General features: G+C 40.5%; 1 protein-coding gene across 2 annotated transcripts in view; it reads left to right on the top strand.

The window, feature by feature from the left end:
• Positions 1–17,988, top strand: part of RNF13 (ring finger protein 13) — a 182,064-nt gene that overhangs the window by 22,391 nt on the left and 141,685 nt on the right. Inside the window, exon 1 of one of the 2 annotated variants that reach the window (XM_007188123.3) lies at positions 14,080–14,230. The exons of the other annotated variant lie outside the window; for it this stretch is intronic. The gene's annotated coding sequence lies outside the window, so the exon portion shown is untranslated. Of the gene's footprint in view, positions 1–14,079; positions 14,231–17,988 lie in introns of those variants that run through there. 2 annotated transcript variants of the gene reach the window in all.

A 17,988-nucleotide genomic window follows, 5' to 3' on the forward strand; every position in this document is an offset into this window, starting at 1 on the left:
AATCCGCTGCTTCTGAGGCTGCTGGGAGAGATTTCCCCTTCTCTTCCCTGTTCGCACAGCTCCTGGGGTTCAGCTTTGGATTTGGACCCGCCTCTGCGTGTAGGTCGCCTGAGGGCGTCTGTTCCCCGTCCAGACAGGACGGGGTTAAAGGAGCAGCTGCTTCGGGGGCTCTGGCTCACCCAGGCCGCGGGGAGGGAGGGGTACAGAGGAGGCGGGGCGAGCCTGCGGCGGCCGAGGCCGGCGTGACGTTGCACCAGCCTGAGGCGCGCAGTGCGTTCTCCCGGGGATGTTGTCCCCGGATCCCGGGACCCTGGCAGTGGCGGGCTGCACAGGCTACCGGGAGGGGCGGTATGGAGAGTGACCTGTGCTCACACACAGGCTTTTTGGAGGCGGCAGCAGCAGCCCCAGCGTCTCATGCCCCTCTCTGGGGTCCGCGCTGATAACCGCGGCTCGCGCCCTTCTCTGGAGTTCGTTTAGGCGGCGCTCTGAATCCCCTCTCCTTGCGCGCAGCGAAACAAAGAGGCAAGAAAAAGTCTTTTGCCTCTTCGGCAGCTGCAGACCTTTTCCCCGTCTCCCTCCCAGCTAGCTGTGGTGCGCCAACCCCTTCAGGCTGTGTTCATGCCGCCAGCCCCAGTCCTCTCCCTGCGATCCGACCGCAGCCTGAGCCTCAGCTCCCAGCCCCGCCCGCCCCGGCGGGTGAGCAGACAAGCCTCTCGGGCTGGTGAGCGCTGCTCGGCGCCGAGCCTCTGTGCGGGAGTCTCTCCGATTTTCCCTCTGCGCCCCTGTTGCTGTGGGATCCGCGCTGATAGCCGCGGCTCTCGCCCTTCTCTGGAGTTCGTTTAGGCGGCGCTCTGAATCCCCTCTCCTTGCCCGCCGCGAAACAAAGAGGCAAGAAAAAGTCTCTTGCGTCTTCGGCAGCTGCAGACTTTTTCCCGGACTCCCTCCGGGCTAGCTGTGGTGTGCCAACCCCTTCAGGCTGTGTTCACGCCGCCAGCCCCAGTCCTCTCCCTGCGATCCGACTGAAGCTGAGCCTCAGCTCCCAGCCCCGCCCGCCCTGGCGGGGGAGCAGACAAGCCTCTCGGGCTGCTGAGTGCTACTCGGCGCCGAGCCTCTGTGCGGGAATCTCTCCGTTTTTCCCTCTGCGCCCCTGTTGCTGTGGGATCCGCGCTGATAGCCGCGGCTCGCGCCCTTCTCTGGAGTTCGTTTAGGCGGCGCTCTGAATCCCCTCTCCTTGCCCGCCGCGAAACAAAGAGGCAAGAAAAAGTCTCTTGCCTCTTTGGCAGCTGCAGACTTTTTCCCGGACTCCCTCCGGGCTAGCTGTGGTGCGCTAACCCCTTCAGGCTGTGTTCACGCCGCCAGCCCCAGTCCTCTCCCTGCGATCTGAACCGAAGCCGAGCCTCAGCTCCCAGCCCCGCCCGCCCCGGCAGGTGAGCAGACAAGCCTCTCGGGCTGGTGAGTGCTGCTCGGCGCCAAGCCTCTGTGCGGGAACCTCTCCGCTTTGCCCTCCGCACCCCTGTGGCTGCGCTCTCCTCCGTGGCTCTGAAGCTTCCCCCCTCCGCCACCCGCAGTCTCCGCCCGCGAAGGGGCTCCTAGTGCGTGGAAACCTTTCCTCCTTCACAGCTCCCTCCCACTGGTGCAGGTGCCGTCCCTATTCTTTTGTTTCTGTTATTTCTTTTTTCTTTTGCCCTACCCCAGTACGGGGGGAGTTTCTTGCCTTTTTGGAGGTCGGACGTTTTCTGCCAGCGTTCAGTGGGTGTTCTGTAGGAGCAGTTCCACGTGTAGATGTATTTCTACTGTATCTGTGGGAAGGAAGGTGATCTCCGCGTCTTACTCTTCCGCCATCTTCTCCAATCCCCCCTCGTTTTTTAAAATAGATTGAATTTAGAGAACTTTTAGGTTCACAGCAAAATTGAGCAGAAAGTACATAGAGTTCTCATGTACCCACATATCTACTGCCACCACATAGGACAGCCTTACCCACTATCAAAATCCTGAACTGAGAAGTACGTTTGTTACATTTAATGAGCCTACACTGATACATCATTATCACCCAAAGTCCATAGTTTACATGAGGGTGTACACTTGGTGTTGTACATTGTATGGGTTTTGACAAATGTGTAATGACATGTATCCAACATTATATTATGATATGGAATAGTTTCAGTGCCCTAAAAATCCTTTCTACTCTGTCTATTCATCCTTTCCTGTCCCAACCCCTGGCAACAACTGATCTTTTCACTGCCTCCATAATTTTGCCTTTTCCAGAATGTCATATAGTTGGAATCATATAGTATGTAGCCTTTTCAGATAAGCTCTCATTTAGTAATATGCATTTAGGTTCCCCCGTGTCTTTGCATGGCTTGATAGCTTATTTCTTCTTAGTGGGAAATAATATTCCATCATCTGGATGTACTACAGTTTGTTTACCCATTCACCTACTGAAGGACATTTTGGTTGCTTCCAAGTTTTGGCACTTATGAATAACGCTGCTATAAACATCCATGTGCAGGTTTTTGTGTGGATATTAGTTTTCAGTTCATTCGGGTAAATACTAAGGATTGTGACTGCTGGATGGTATGGTAAGAATATGTTTAGTTTTGTAAGAAACTGCCAATTGTCCTCTAGAGTGGCTGTACCATTTTGCATTTCTGCCAGCAATGATTTTGCTCCACATCCTAACCAGCATTTGGTGTTGTCAATGCTTGTATTATCTTTTAATTCTTTAAAAATTTTGAACCATGTGGATGCATTAACCAGTCAAAAAATTAAATTAGAATAAAATCCAAAAATAAAAAGCCCAACTCAGTCCTTTCAAGAAGCCTTCTTTATCTCCCCCCGAAAGTTGACATCTGTTCTTCCACTGCATCATATATTCTTTACCTGTAGAACCTTTTATACTGCATTCCACTTATTATGTCAGTGTCAGCCTTCCCCATTTGACTAGGAGCTTTCTGATGGAGGGACAGTGTCTTAATCACCTTTGAATACCCAGTGGCATAGCTCAGTGCCTTGCAGTGATTGAATAAACAACATAGGTTATTGTAGATCGATATCATTAAAAATTGCCTTGTAACAGTGAAATGATAAGCAGCCTTGAAAACTCTCTTAGGAATGTAGGGAAAGCTTGAAATGATAAGAATTAGACTTAAAAATACTCAGTTGAAATCTAGGAACAGCTTGCTTTAGCATCTAGAGGCCCTTTTTGTTTTTCACTTTTTCATTTTCTAGGAATTTTAAATTAATTTAGTTAGCCTACTGGGTACCTCATACATGCAATGGGATATGCTAGGTCTTTGGAAGATTTGATGATGAATGTGACCTTAAGGGATTTGCCATGAGTAAGGAAGATGGTAGTTGTCCAAAATACCTGGGCCAGAAACTGTACTATAAGATGAAGTGTGAAAAGCAGCACAAACAAAATAAATGATATGAAAGTGAAAAGACATTTGATCTGAAATGAAGATATACTGTTTATTAATTTTATTCATTCAGTACATATACACTGAAGCCCTGCCATGTGCCAGGCACTGTTCTGTGCTGGACCATTGCAGTGAACAAGACATGAAGCTTTCAGTCTAGTGTGAATGTGTGCATGTGTTGAGGGTGGAGCAACAAATAAATAAGCTTGTTTAAAGAGAATGATCAGATAGTAGGGATAGCATGTAAAAATAAATAAGACAAAATAAATGTAGAGAAATAGGAAAGGAATTGCTTGCTAGTAATAATGGTAGGAAAGAATTAGGTTATATGCAGGGAAAACAAGTAAATAGAAAGATGACACATACCAAGGGAGAAAGAGAACAGTAATGTTACAAGATGAGGACTAGGGTAAAAAGGAAACAACTATGTCACAATCAGTGATGAATATATTTTAGTCCTCTGATCTCTCATATATTTCAAAGATGAAATTAGTGATTTCATTCTTATTTCTGTACTTAAAGTTATGGTAGTCTCCCTATTACAGTTTAACCCTTTAGTTTCCTTTTAAAGCTCTGAAATAATTACATATTTGAGTTGACTTTAAAATATATTTTGATTTATGATGTATTGATACGTCATACATGTTATATGATATATACAAAATAACAAGAAATAGAATTTAATGTCACATGGTAAATAGTATTGTAAAGGAATGCTGAGTGATTGGTGGCCCTTTACAATAATTTTTACCTTAGGAGTATCTGCTTTGGGTTGAAAATGCTCAATGCTGATGTGTTGAGAAAAATTTACAGCATCTTTTTTTAATATACAATTATGCTTTTATGATTGTTACTTTTAAAATTTGTCACTGAGTTCCAATCTTTTCATCTAAGAAAGCATAAATGTGTATTTGAATCACCTGATAATCCTCTTAATATATGGATTCTCACTGAGTAGTTCTAAAGTGGGCCTGAGATTTTCAGTTCTAACAGACTCCCTGGACTATACTCTAAATGGAAAGGAACTAGAAATTATATGGAGATTTTTAAAAAAGTAATTATAAAGAAAAACATATTTTGATTCAGCGGCCTCCCAATTAAATACAAAGAAAATCAAAAGAAAATTATTATTTAAAATTTCATTAAAAATAGTCTTACAAAACAGTGATTTCAATCTTGCATTCCTTAATTTTCTTGAATATGATAAAAGATATAAATAAAACAATCTATTTTGATATGACTGATACCAATAAGCATTTTTCATTTGTAAATTAATAAAAGTAAAATGAGCTACTTTCAATTTAAAATTCATGAGTTTTTAAAGTCATGTTTATTAAAAAATAATTTTTTTATCAAAAAAAGATGCAAGCTTATTTTGACCACAAAGCTTGTTTCACATTTCTCAACCCCTGAAAAGTTTAAGAACTAGTAGTCTTTGTTTTGACTATGAATAGGTATGATAATTTACTGTACTGCTACCACTTTTGAGTAGCTCTTGTTAACTGGAAAAGGCTTTCATAGAAAGCATTTGTCTGCAGTGCCAGGTTGGACCTTATGTTGCAATAGGCCAGCCTTTTGAGAATAAAAACAAGTTTGAAAAAAGGAAGTAGAGTTCTTAATTCTCAATATTCTTTCTGTCCTTATATTATTCCTGATTCTTTTAAAGTACAGTTTTAGTTTTTTTAAGAAAGTAATTTATTACTATTTTTATTTTAACTGGAAAAACCATTATGCAGGTTTGGGCAATCCTAAAACACCTAGAGATATTTAGTTAAATATAATACATCTTCATAAGTGCAGAGCTTGCAAAACAGTAAGGGATATCCTCTTGGGTCAAACAAAGAGGAAACTAAAAATCAGATCTTACAGTTTCCCATATTTGCTATTTAGCAAAGAAAAGTAGGAACAGAATCAAAGACTAAAGAAGATGGACTTAACTCTAAAAGGAATGGACGATTTAGAAGTTTGGTCTGGTGATCAGCAGCATCGGTATCACCTGGGCACTTGCTGGAACTATAGAATCTCAGGCTCCATCGCAGCCTACTGAGTCAGAATCTACATTCTAACAAATGCCCAGGTGTTCCTATGTATAATAGTTTAAGAAGCACTGGTCTACATGATGTCATAGTTGAGGGATACTAGGAAGACTTCTCTTGACCACCAAGTTTTTCACTCATTCATTTCAGTATCTAAAATTTCATTTTCATTTAAGGTTTTGTAGTTTTGAAAGCTACTCTATAAAACATGTATCTTTTACATGGCTAATACTCCTGTATTCATTTACTTAAAAGTTTTCTAAATGACAGTTAGCCGGAAGCAGAGCTTTGGAGATCTAAGACAGGTAAATTTTAGGTGTTGGAGAGCGAAGGGCAGGCTCAGATAAAGGGTACAATTCAGGCAGGACAACCAGGCATAGAGAGAATGTGGTGAAATCTAGGAACAAGAGGTTGCATTACTTGCCCCAGATAATACAGGAGAGAGTCATTTGGCTCCAACTTGAGCCCTCTCTTTCGTTATACTGGCTACTCATTGTTTGTCATCTCAGTTCAAAGCTCAGGCTCTGGATATGGATGGACTTGCATTCAAATCCCAATTCCAGAGCCCAAGAGGTCTATTTCATTTCCCACCAGCTGCGTGAGTTTGGATGAGTTATTTAATTTCTTGGAACCATAGTTTCCTGATCTGTGAAAATAAACACAATAGTAGGACCTAAGGTTGTCATGAAGATTAATAAAATAATGTATAAAAGAGCTTAGTACAGTGTTGTTGCTGCTACTGCTATTGATATTATTAGTAGTGAGGAGAGCAGGGGGACCAGGGAAAAGTCTGGGAATATTTTGAGAGCACTGGTCTCCTGGGGATAGAGAGTCTGATATGGGAAATAACAATGTTGAAAGGAAAGATTGGAAAGGTTTGAGAGTAAAGTGTGCCTAATTAAACATTTTACTTAGCACTGAATATAAAGAGATCAATGATAAAAAGTAAAATTATGAAGCAGCAGAGAGGTAAGACAGAGAAGGAAGACTGTAAGTAAAAATGGGAAAGTCTAAAAATAGCAATCAATTCTAGCAATTCTCATACAATGCCTTTTATTCCATTAACTGGTTATTATTACTATCTGACAAACCTAGTGCTTTAATTTTATCATCTGAACACATGCAAGTGTAATTCAGCAGTTTCCCCACATCTTTATTTTTGGAAATGAACAAACAAGTGGCAGAGGCATGTCATTAAATTGCCAAGATAGATAAGACTTTACCATAATCAGTTCGGAAGCCGGGAGAATTTGCAGACTATAGAGCTTGTCACCAGATGCGAAGCCTTTTTCAAGGAAGTGAAATTGTGCGATTGATGGCTGGAATAAGTTCATGCATGAAACAGGAAATAACACGCAGTGAACAGAAAAGAAATCTACAATTAGGAAAACAAGCAATAGTGGGGGAAATAGCAGTTATAAAACACAGCTTATTGTCAACTTAACTGAAACAGAACAAACAGTAGGCTAATTAAAGTACTGTTTAAGTACCATTGTGTTGATTGGAAAGTTTTATATGAATATGGATCTTTTAAATTAAATTCTAACTTTAACCGCTGCCCCATTTAGTAAAATCAAACGTATCATGCTTGTCTCTTCCCTTCTGCTAGCACATGCTGTTGTTTTTTCTCCTGTATTGTGTCTAAATTGTGGAGAAAACTTTTACCTTTTCATTCAAGCCCCACAGATTAGGACAGTGCCCTCTCGGATCTTCTGGGTTCTCATCTTTTCTGTTGTATTTTCCGTTCTGTAGAGTTTCCTTCTCTGCCTGAAAAATGTATTTGATCTTGCAGTTTGCAAGAGAGTGGCAGGGGAGGGGAGAATTTATGAAATATGAGGTGTCAGTGGCTGACAATTAAATCTCTAATATCTGCCCTTCTTTTTGAATCTAAGGAAAATAATTAGTGTGGGAATTTATGATACCATTGTAAGGGTTCCATATGGAAAAAACTGGGGGGCAGTAGCTAAGGATTCCTCAGAACATAATATGCAGATGGCCACCTGCTTGATTTATGCTAAATGCTAGCTCTAAATATTAGTTTAGTTGTTTAATTAAAATACTACAAAGGAGGCTGCTTGTAAGTGATCTCATATATTCCTGTGTATTTAATGCTACTTTTACAATAAAGATTCCTAAATTTATATCTCATGTTATAACCACTCCTCTTTATATCCAGATGCCTCCTGGACATCTCCATTTAGATATCTCAATCATAACATATACAAAAATGAACTTGTGCTTTTTCCTCTCCAAATTTTTCTCTTTTTTCATCACCCAGTTTTCTCTGCATCATAAATGATACCACCAGTCACCCAGCTGCTCAAACCAGAAATCTGGCAGTCATCGTTCTTTCTTTTTCCCTCATCCTTCACATCCATCATCAAATCCTCATTATTTGAACTCCAAAATATATCTTCATTCTGACCATTTCTTTCCATCACTACTGCCATGGCTTTGGTCCTGGCCATTATTTTCTTCTTGGATTATCGCAACAATCTCCTGACTGGCTTTCTTGTTTTCACTGTCTTTCTTCAGTCTATTTCCTACATAATTGCAGGATGGTTCTCTTAAAGTGCAAATTAGATAATGTCATTCCCAGCTTGAAATTCCTAATTGCCCTTAGGATAGAACTAAAACCTTTCGGGAATTCTCTGGCGGTCCAGTGTTTAGGACTCCGCGCTTTCACTGCCGTGGGCCTGGGTTCAATCCCTGGTTGGGGAGCTAGGATCCCACAAGCCATGTGGTGTGGCCACAAACAAACAAAACAACAGCAAAAGAACTGGAACCTTTACTATGCTCTACAAACCTCTACATCTGTGATTCTCAAACTTACGCTTTTTTTTTTTTAAACTCATTCCTCATCACCGTCCCAAAGTCCCTAGCAGTCCACCTTTTTCTTTTTTTTTTAAAATAAATTTATTTATTTATTTATTTTTGCTGTGCTGGGTGGTCTTCGTCTCCGTGCGAGGGCTCCTTCCAGCTGCGGCGAGCGGGGGCTACTGCTAATCGCGGCGCGCGGGCCCCCCACCATCGCGGCCTCCCCCGTTGCGGAGCACAGGCTCCAGACGCGCAGGCTCAGCAGCCGAGGCTCACGGGCCCAGCTGCTCCGCGGCATGCAGGACCCTCCCAGACCAGGGCTCGAACCCGCGTCCCCTGCACCGGCAGGCAGACTCTCAACCACTGCGCCACCAGGGAAGCCCAAACTTATGCATTTTTAAGAATCACTTGGAGTTAAAATGCAGACTCCTAGGCCTGACCCCCAGAAAATCTGATTCTCTGCCTGGGCTGAGAATAGAGATTTCTAACAAGCTCCCAGATGAGGCTGGTCTGGCTAGTCAAGGACCACACCTTGGATAGTAATGCCCAATTAAACCTCATCTCTTACCACCCTTCCCTTACCTCACTACATTCCAGCCCCACTGGTTTCCTTATCCTCAATTATGCTAGGCTCGTTACGGTCTCAGGGCCTTTGAACATGCTGTTCAATTCATTCTGGGTGCCCTTACTAGCATTTATTCTATCTTCTTTTGATGACGTCATCCTGATTTCCTTACTTCTCTCCTTTGGTGTGTGATCTGATGAAACAGTTAATTAAGGCATCAAGGGATGAACATGTGTCAGAAGATAAGCCAGTGGAAGACTCCCTCCCTGGAACTTGAGCTGTGAGCAGAGTGATGACAATGGCCAGAGTAGTGCTGCCAGGATGAGAATACTGATTCTGTGGGACAATTAGAGCCACCGATTATTGATCTTTACAAGACTGTACTACTGGCATCCTTTTAATGCTGGGAGTATCGTCATATTCTTCAAGTAAATTGCCTTTTTTAACCTAAATTGACTAGAGTTGGTTCCTGTGGCTCACAACCCAGGAAGCCTTCTTCTTTAAGACTCAACTTATGTCAGCTTTTCAGAAAGGTTTCTTTGACAATATGTATAATATAGGTCCCTCCTTTAATTCTCAAATGATATTTCTACATATATTAAGATAAGCTTTTAGTTTAAATATGGTGAATCATATTAATAAATTTTATAATGTTATCTTAAATTCAGCATTGTTTGGTCATAGTTTTTTTTGTTTGTTTTTTAAAGCTTTGCTAGTTTTAGTTTACCAATGTTTTATTTGGGATTTTTGCATATTCATTCAAAGTTGAGATTGGCCTATGATTTTTCTTACCTGTATTGTCTTTGTTCAGCTTTAGTATCAAGAGTATACTGCCCTCATGGAATTAGTTGAATAGTTTTCACTTTTTATTCTGTGAAATGGTTTGTAAAAATTTTATTATCTATTCCTTGAAGGTATGGTGAACTTATCTTTAAAACGTTCTGGAGTTGATTTTTTGAGGGAAGGGTTGTAGATTTTTTTTGAGTGCTATTTCAATTTCCCTAGCCTGCTTAGGTTTCTTATATCTTCTCGGGTGTTTAGGTAAATTAAAACTTTTTTCCTAGGAAATTGTTTATTTGGTATTTTGGGGGGGGTGTTTTTTTTCATATTTATTATTTAAAGTTGTTCATAGTATTTTCTTAGAATTTAAAAAAATACTCTATCAATAGTTGATACCTAATATTATATTTTGGTCGTATAACATGGGCTGTATGCCATGTATTCTTTTACATTTGTTGAGATTTGCATTACAGCATAATATGCTGCTATTTTGGGAAAGATTCCATGTGTGCTTGAAAAGAATATTTACAGGGTTCTCTATGTGTTCTGTGTGTTGTCTAAATATTCTATATTCTTACTAATGTTTTGTCTGCTGGATTTATTAGGTACTTAAAATGGTGTATAAAATTCTTCTTTGATTGTGATTTGCCAACTTTTCTTTGTAAGCTAGTCAATTCTTGCTTTAAATATTTTGAGGCTATGTTTCTAGATGCATACTGGTTCAAGCTGGTTATAACTTCTTTGCAAATTTTTCCACTTATCATTCTTTTATAGTTCTATTTATCCTGATTAACAATGCTTTTGACTTTAGGTCTGTTTTTTTTCCCCCCTTGATAGTAATACAGCGACACTAGCGTTCTTTTGGTTGTTATTCTCTTTGCATATCTTTCCCCCTCATTTTACTACCACTTTTTGGTGTCCTTTAAGTTTTTATATTATGTCTTGTTAAAAAGAATACAACGGACAATCTTTTGATTGGCAAGTTTACCCCATTTACCTCTTTTAGAGATTATTGATGATTTCCTCTATCTCATTTTGTATTTGCCATTTACAATACCTTTAATTTGCTCCTTTCCCACCCTTACTCCCCTGTTTTCTATTGAATAATTATGTTTTCTTCATTCCCCTTTTTACATCTACTTGTTTGAAAATTATATTCAACTTCTTTGCTCTCCATACTTTCTTGCATCTCACCCCTTATTCCTGGGTTCAATTTTCAACTTGTTGAAGACATCCTTTAGATGAAGAAACATCGTTCTTTCAATAAAAGTGTCTTAGGAATAAATGCTGTTTTTCCTCTGAAAATGTCTTCATTTTGCCTTCACTTTTAAATGATAGCTTAACTTGGCACAAATTCTAGGTTGACAATTGCAATTATTTTATTTTAGTATTTGAAGATATTTCATTGACTCCTAGTTTCTTTTGTGGCTATTGAGAAGTCAGCTGCCATGCCTTTGTATTTTATTTTTCTTTGTTTATTTAAGAACTTCTGTTTTTCTTTGATCTTCTTTAAATTTCACTACAATGTACCTAGTTATAAATTTATTTTTTGTTTCTTTAGGGTATATTCCTGGATTGGAATTGCTATGTCATAGAAAATGTTATTTTCCAGCCTTTTCAGATAATGCCAAATTGTTTCCCAAAATGACTGTCTTGATCCACATTCCTGAGTTCTTACATCTTTATATTACATATGTCATCTGAATTTTTGCAGCTTATTTTGTAATAACTTTGTCAGCAAATAGAGTAAGACTGCTTCTCAGTGAACCAAATAAGAAAGGAAAAGTTGAAATCGTATGTCAGTCATTTTATATATAAGACCGGGAAGCAACTCATCTCAAGGGAAACAATGACCAGGTCATTTTTTAAGGCATTTAGACTTAAAGAGAACTTTTTTTTGTTTGTTTTTTTGGTCTGACCTTTCTCAATTCCTTAAACTTAGTTGAAAAATCCTTTTGATATCTTTTTTTGTGTGTTCTGAACTTTTCACTTATTTTCTTACAAGATGAATTTATTCATTAGCTTAGAATTTGGTAAAGAAATGGGAGACTTTCTAATCTTCAGCCAAAAATTCCCTGAGACAATTTTTAGAAGTTCTGTTTAGTACTTTTTCAAATGTGTGTATTCCATACATATATGGATTCCTATGGATTCTTTATGGATTCTATTCCTTCTTTTATCACAGTAATAATTTTACTTTTTTCTTTTCAAAATGAAAGTATCTTTTTATCTGAGTCTAGAATTACTTTTTTCTGATTCTAAATATAATAATGCCTAGAGTAATTTTAATGTCTCTAGTTGATCTCAGTGATTAAAGAAACTGCCTGCATTCTTTTCATTATTCAGGGAAAACTACTTCTAAACCATTTTAGACAATTAGGTAATTGGGTATCTTGTCTTTTTAGTTGTTGTTGCTGTCTTACAATATATTGGAGGTAGGAAATTCTACAATTTTATATGCTATTTGTGCTTTTAGGAGGATATAAAAAATAAAAAACTGTCAGACACAAAGTCCTAATTTTCTTTTGTCTTTCCAAGGAGATAATTAGTGGCTATTAGTATCATGTGCCATATTAACCCTTCATGCTCTTGAAAACCATAATTAAGATGTCTATCAACCTTACTGTCTAACCTACTTTAAAAAAATTAGTACATTTTCCCAATCTGTCTTCTTTCAGTTTGACTTCATTCATCACAGTGGGGAGAATAAATGCTTCTGCAGGGTGTAGCACAATTCTTCTGCCTAAATGCAGTACAAATAACACATTACCTTGTTTGTAACTGAAAGAACGATACCTATTGTGATCTGAAGAGCAGAATAAAGTCAGATTAAAATGTTCTGTACTCAACATGTCTTTATTTAAGGAATGAACAAAACTTTTTTTTTTAACCTGTAAAATGTGGATGTTATTTTTTACTTTTTTCAATGTCATGCAAGAAATCTCTGATTTAATATAAAGCCAATTTGAGATAATTTAATGAAGAAATGCTTATAGAGATATTCTAACTATGCTTACACTAGCCTTCATAGTAATATTCCCAATTCTAACTTTTACTTATGACTTTCTTAAAGGCAGGACTGTATTAAGTATTGACTGTCTTTACAACTGATGAAAGTCTAAGGATATATAGAATATATAGTCAAAGGATACACAGAATAGGAAGGTACCTTTGATGGCCTTTACTTATTTTATTGTAATTTGATTTAAAGTTTTTTTGTATTTAAATTTTATTTGAGTAGGTAATATTCAAAAGGTTTAAAATTCTAAAGGCACAAAAAGATACACAATAGGGAGTCTTCTTCCTATTTCTCAGGTCTCCCCAGATCAATCAAGGTTACAAGTTACAGCCAAGGGTGTTCTACAGGTGTTCTAAGTGATAGCTTCCTGTCGCCCCTCCTTTGTCTAGAAGATGAGGTTGAAGGATGTGAAGCCTGTAATGGGCTCTTAAAGGCGCCTTATTTTGAAGCAGAAGCAGGGCCAGAATCTAGGTTTCCTGACATTCTAGTTCATAACTCTTTGTAATCTTTGCAGTAAGCCACATTACCTCTTTAAAATTTCTAGTTGGTAACTGGTTAATCAGCATGGATGTTCCAGTCCGGGTAATTTAAGTTTAAAAGTAGCTTGGTTTGAAATTGGAATACCTGGGGTGCGGAGGTCTTATCAGAAAGGCGGTAGGGAACGAGATTTTTTTGGTTCATTAAAGGAGGCAAGGGTTTTAAAAGCTGACCTAGGGTTTAATCACACGGTTTGACTTTTGCTGAGTCTAGGGGATGGCGCGCGCGTGTCAGGCCCAGAGTGCTGACGTCAGCACGGCTCCCACTCAGGCGTCGGGGGACTAGTGTTCAGCGCTCGGGCTGCTCGCACCTCTAACAACGCGACTCGGACTTTAAGGCGTTGGCCTTGGCCCCATCCATCTCGATCTCCGCCTAGACACGGTGCAGAAGGGATGGGGCCTCGTCCTCACCTCTTCTGAGGGTCGGGTGAGTGCGGTGCAGGAAAGAGGCGCGACGACGCCAAAGCCAGGCCCGCCCAGGGGTAGCCCGCCAGCTGGGTCTCGGGATGCTTCGGCCCAACAGCCAGAACGGGCTAGGCCAGCTAGCTCTGGCCGCTAGGTCCGATCCCCTTCTGACCCCACGGCCTCCGGTCCTGTGGGGCACACGGCAGGCGGCAGTATTCCACAGCCAATCCCCTCGGCCATCATACCCCTTTCCCCGCCAAAAGCAGATCCTTCAGCCTCGCTCCAGAAGCCCGCCCCACCCTGCCCTGCCCTGCCCTTCCCTTCCAGAGAGGACCGATCACGAGGCCAATAACGCGACTCCGCGGACTGGGCATCTCTCCGAACTGGACCTGAGCAAGCAGCTAGACCCGGCGTGAGACTGGGAAGGAGCCTTAGCGAGCAGCTCTGTGGCCCAATGGCTTTCCTCTACCTTCGGGTGCGGGCCAATGAGGCGCGCGGGGCGGGACTTCCGCCTCGCCTCGGTGTTGTCGTCTGTGCTCCGACTCCAGGCAGTGGGGGTCGGTGCGGAGATTCAGTCATGAAGTCGCGGTAGGGACTTCTCCCGCAGCGACGCGGCTGGCGAGCCTATTTGTGTTGCGGGGTGAGGCTTCCAGGTAAGAGCCTCTCCCGCGTCGCGGCGGCCGGGCGGCGGGTTGTTCCCCGTGGGGTCTGGCCGAGAGAACACACCCCCTCTCCGGCCCTGGAGCTCCGAGGCGGCTCCGCCGCTGAGCTCTTGGCTGCTCCCCTCCAGGCTGGGCGCGGAAGAAACTAGGTTTTTTTTTTTTGCAAAAGGTAAAATAAAAAGCCCTGCTCTCGGAGGGCCGAGTTCCCCTCACATTCCCGCCCCATGAGTTTGTGTGTATCTGAAGTTGTTGGGTTATTCGTTTTGCTTCTTACATTCCCCTCTTGAGGTGGCTGGAACCTGGGAAGATGTTCGGCGGGCTTCTCTTGGTCCAGCACTTGCCGCGGCGTCCCCGGGCGAAGTCGCTTGACTTTAGTTGGGGGAACTCTTTAGTTTTTGGAAAAAAGAGGGCAGGCGCCTCCTTTCTTTCTAACCTTCCCCCACCCCCACCCCGGAAGCTAGATAGAAGGTGGGACGTGACTCTCTTAGGGACAGATACCGCGTCCCTGCCCCCTTAAAGCTGGAAGCTCTCCCGTATTGAGTTGACCCGCACCGATAAAAGAACTCTGTCCCAGAGAGGGAGTGGGTCGACACCAAAGCCAAGCGATCCCAGAAGCACTCACGCGTATTTGGTGGCAGCCACTGAGTGTTCTCTGCCAGCGTTTTGGTAAATTCCTCTACTTTGTCCTAATCTGGCAATAGTATATCTCCAAAACTATCGTTTCATCTTCATCTTCAGTTTCAGCACCGTGGGCAGCTGCTCAGGTCCTGTGTTGCTGCCCCACACTTGTCAACTCTTGTCAGTGATGCAGCAGGAACAGTGAAAACTAATGCATTCCTTTCAACAATGATCTGTTGTTCTCCAAGGAGAACATCTGCAGTTTTTGATACAATATAAATAGCTAAGATGGGTGTGCCGCCGAAGAGTTCTAGTTAGAGAAACATAAATTCAAGGTTTAAGGAAGGGCTTTCAAGGATTTCATCTATTTAAGGACAAATTTTAATGGGTCGAGGAGATTAGCTCCACTTCAGAGTAGCAAAACTGGACTATGGTAGCAGTTTAAAAGAACTTTAAACAGGAGGTAAGAAGTGTCGTGCAGGGCCCGTGGGGATTTGGGAATCAATTTAGTGCATTGGCATTCACATGAGAAAGAAAGAAAGAAAAAAATATCAGAGAATATCCTATGGAGTAAGAGTAAATATTATTTCATGAAGCTTTTGTTTCAGGTTTTTAAAAAGAATATATGAGTGTGAAGAGGAAGATGTAAATGTATACCATATTATTGTGGATTATGGCAAAACACTGGATCCTGAATTTGGGAGTCAGGCTGGGTTCACCCTTCAGCTCTGCCACTTACTAATTCTGTGAGATTATCTGTAAATAAGGGAAGAATTGTAAGAATTAATTGAAATAAAATATGTCTGTTAAATAGTTAAGCCTCAAAGTAGTTGTTGTTTTTGTTGTTGATTTTTGGAAATGTTTGGCTAGGAGCCCAGTTATTTCTCTCTGTGTCAGGAATGACAACTGGTTTAATAATATATTTTTTACCTCTCCCTTTATTTGAAGCCAGCAGCTTCATGTCTCCATGTGTAATAGTAAATCATGTGGACAAAAATGTTAATTTACAGGGTTTAATATTGAAGGATTTGGAGTAAGTTCTCATTTATCCTTGTTTAAAGCTCATTTCTCTCACGCATTTTGCAGGGGCCTAAACTGTTATTAGCATTCAGCACCCTTCCTTTGATATTTTTCTGCATCCCAGAATAACATAGATTTATCAGAAGTTTTTCAGGCACAATTTTAGCTAAGTAAGGGCAGGACTAAGGGTATGATAGATTTATCTCTTCGAACTAAATTGGATAGGAAGGCATTTTATGTTTTATAGTTTTTGCCATAAAGATGTATGAAATGAAATGGCTTGGTCAAATATCGTGGTATGCTTACTTCATGTTGGTATGACCTGAAAACGGTTGGTGTTTAAGTAAAAAGTATGATTTTGGACATTTTAAAATCTGGGAATATTTAGCAGAAGTCAAAATGAGTTCAGATCAAAATAGTATTTTGTACTGTTTGACATATTACTGCCATCTGGCATTGCACATAGTAGTTTCACATGACATAAAAAAGGGAAGAAAGTAAGCATTGTTAGTTTTCTCAAAAGAAGAAGCAGAATTAATAGACATTTCTTTTTAATTAGAGCATGGTGGATAATCATTGTTTAAAAATTCATGTATTCTGCAAATATTTACTAAGCATATATAAAAAAATACGAAGTTTTTATAATCCTTTTACACAAAAGTTAATTTAGGAACAATGAGAACATATAATTGGTATTGTCAGTTTACATATCATAGTACATAGAAACAATAACAGTCATAATAACTAACATTGATTGTTTACTATAGGCCAAACAATTCTAAGCACTTAATATTGTCTTGTAATCCTCTTTTTATAAAAGATGGGGAAATGAAGGCATCGAAAATACATAACTTTTTGAGTTCACACAGGTGGTTAGTGGAGCAACTGGAATTTGAACCTAGGCATCTTGACTATAAAGCCTGTCTTGTATCATGTTTTATTTAAAAATACAGAATACTGTGGGGTTATTTTGGATTCTTTACTTGCTGATGTGGATGACCTTGGGTAAGCTCCTTTGGCCCTTGGTTTCCTCAACTCCTTCCTCAAAAATATAGTATTAAGCCATTATATTTTTGTGGGGATAAGGATAATTTGTAAAGCCCTAGACAGAATATGTGTTCAATAAATCATATGCCTCAGCCTTTTTCCTTTCATACCGAGGATGTGGCCATTTGAAAAATTTGTTAGCAACTAGAGGAGGATGGGAGAAGATTTTAACCTCAGGACACTGCCGAAGCAAAGGTATAGAAATAGGAAAGCAGAGGACATTTGCCAAGGTAGTATGTTTAAGGAACAGGCTGGTAAAGGTAGATGGATACAGATTACGGGAATACTTAAATGAACCAGGTTAAGAATTTTGTACATGATTCTTACTTGAGAAGAACCCCTCCTTATAGATATTAATCTGGAACTAAGTCCAGTGAAGGAGTGGAAGCCTGGAGGTAGGAATGTCGTGGAGTTTAATTACAGTTGAGGTTGGTTGAGGCAGGAAGTAATGACGGTGGAATTGTTGTAAAGGGTATAGAATTGAGAAATGTTAACATTGACATTGTGAACCGACATAAGTATGGGCCTTATTTTGGGGAGGATATTATGATGAAGAACAGATGTTGGTGGAAGGGGATTTAGGAGAAGGATTTATGATACAGTCTTTGGTTTTGGAGCAGAGAGTTTGTTCAGATGTTTGGAAATGTGAGATGAAGCGGAGAGCTCTGTGTATTCCATAAAAAGGTAAGAGACCAATTGCTCACATGGTGAGGAAATGGTCTAAAGCAATCATCCCTCTGTGGGTCAAAATTTCACAGGAAGGATGTGACTCCAGAAAGTCCTCAGAAATGCAGATTTCTTACTTGATAGGGTTATAGCCACTATTTTTCCCTGTAACGTATTCCTGGGAGGACAGGAATAAGGTAGTGGGGAGGGAAAATTTTGGAAACCTAGCAAACCTCCCATTTATTATTTCAAAAGAGAGCCAGTAAATTGGAGCCTAGGGATTCTCACATTAAGAACTTGGAAAGACACTGTGATTTTTATACAGTACCAGACATTTAAACACGCATGTTGAACGTTGAATTGTTGGAACGTCTCCAGGTTTTTTATTTGTGTCATCC

The sequence above is a fragment of the Balaenoptera acutorostrata genome, chromosome 4, assembly GCF_949987535.1.
Source record: "Balaenoptera acutorostrata chromosome 4, mBalAcu1.1, whole genome shotgun sequence".
NCBI lineage: Eukaryota > Metazoa > Chordata > Mammalia > Artiodactyla > Balaenopteridae > Balaenoptera > Balaenoptera acutorostrata.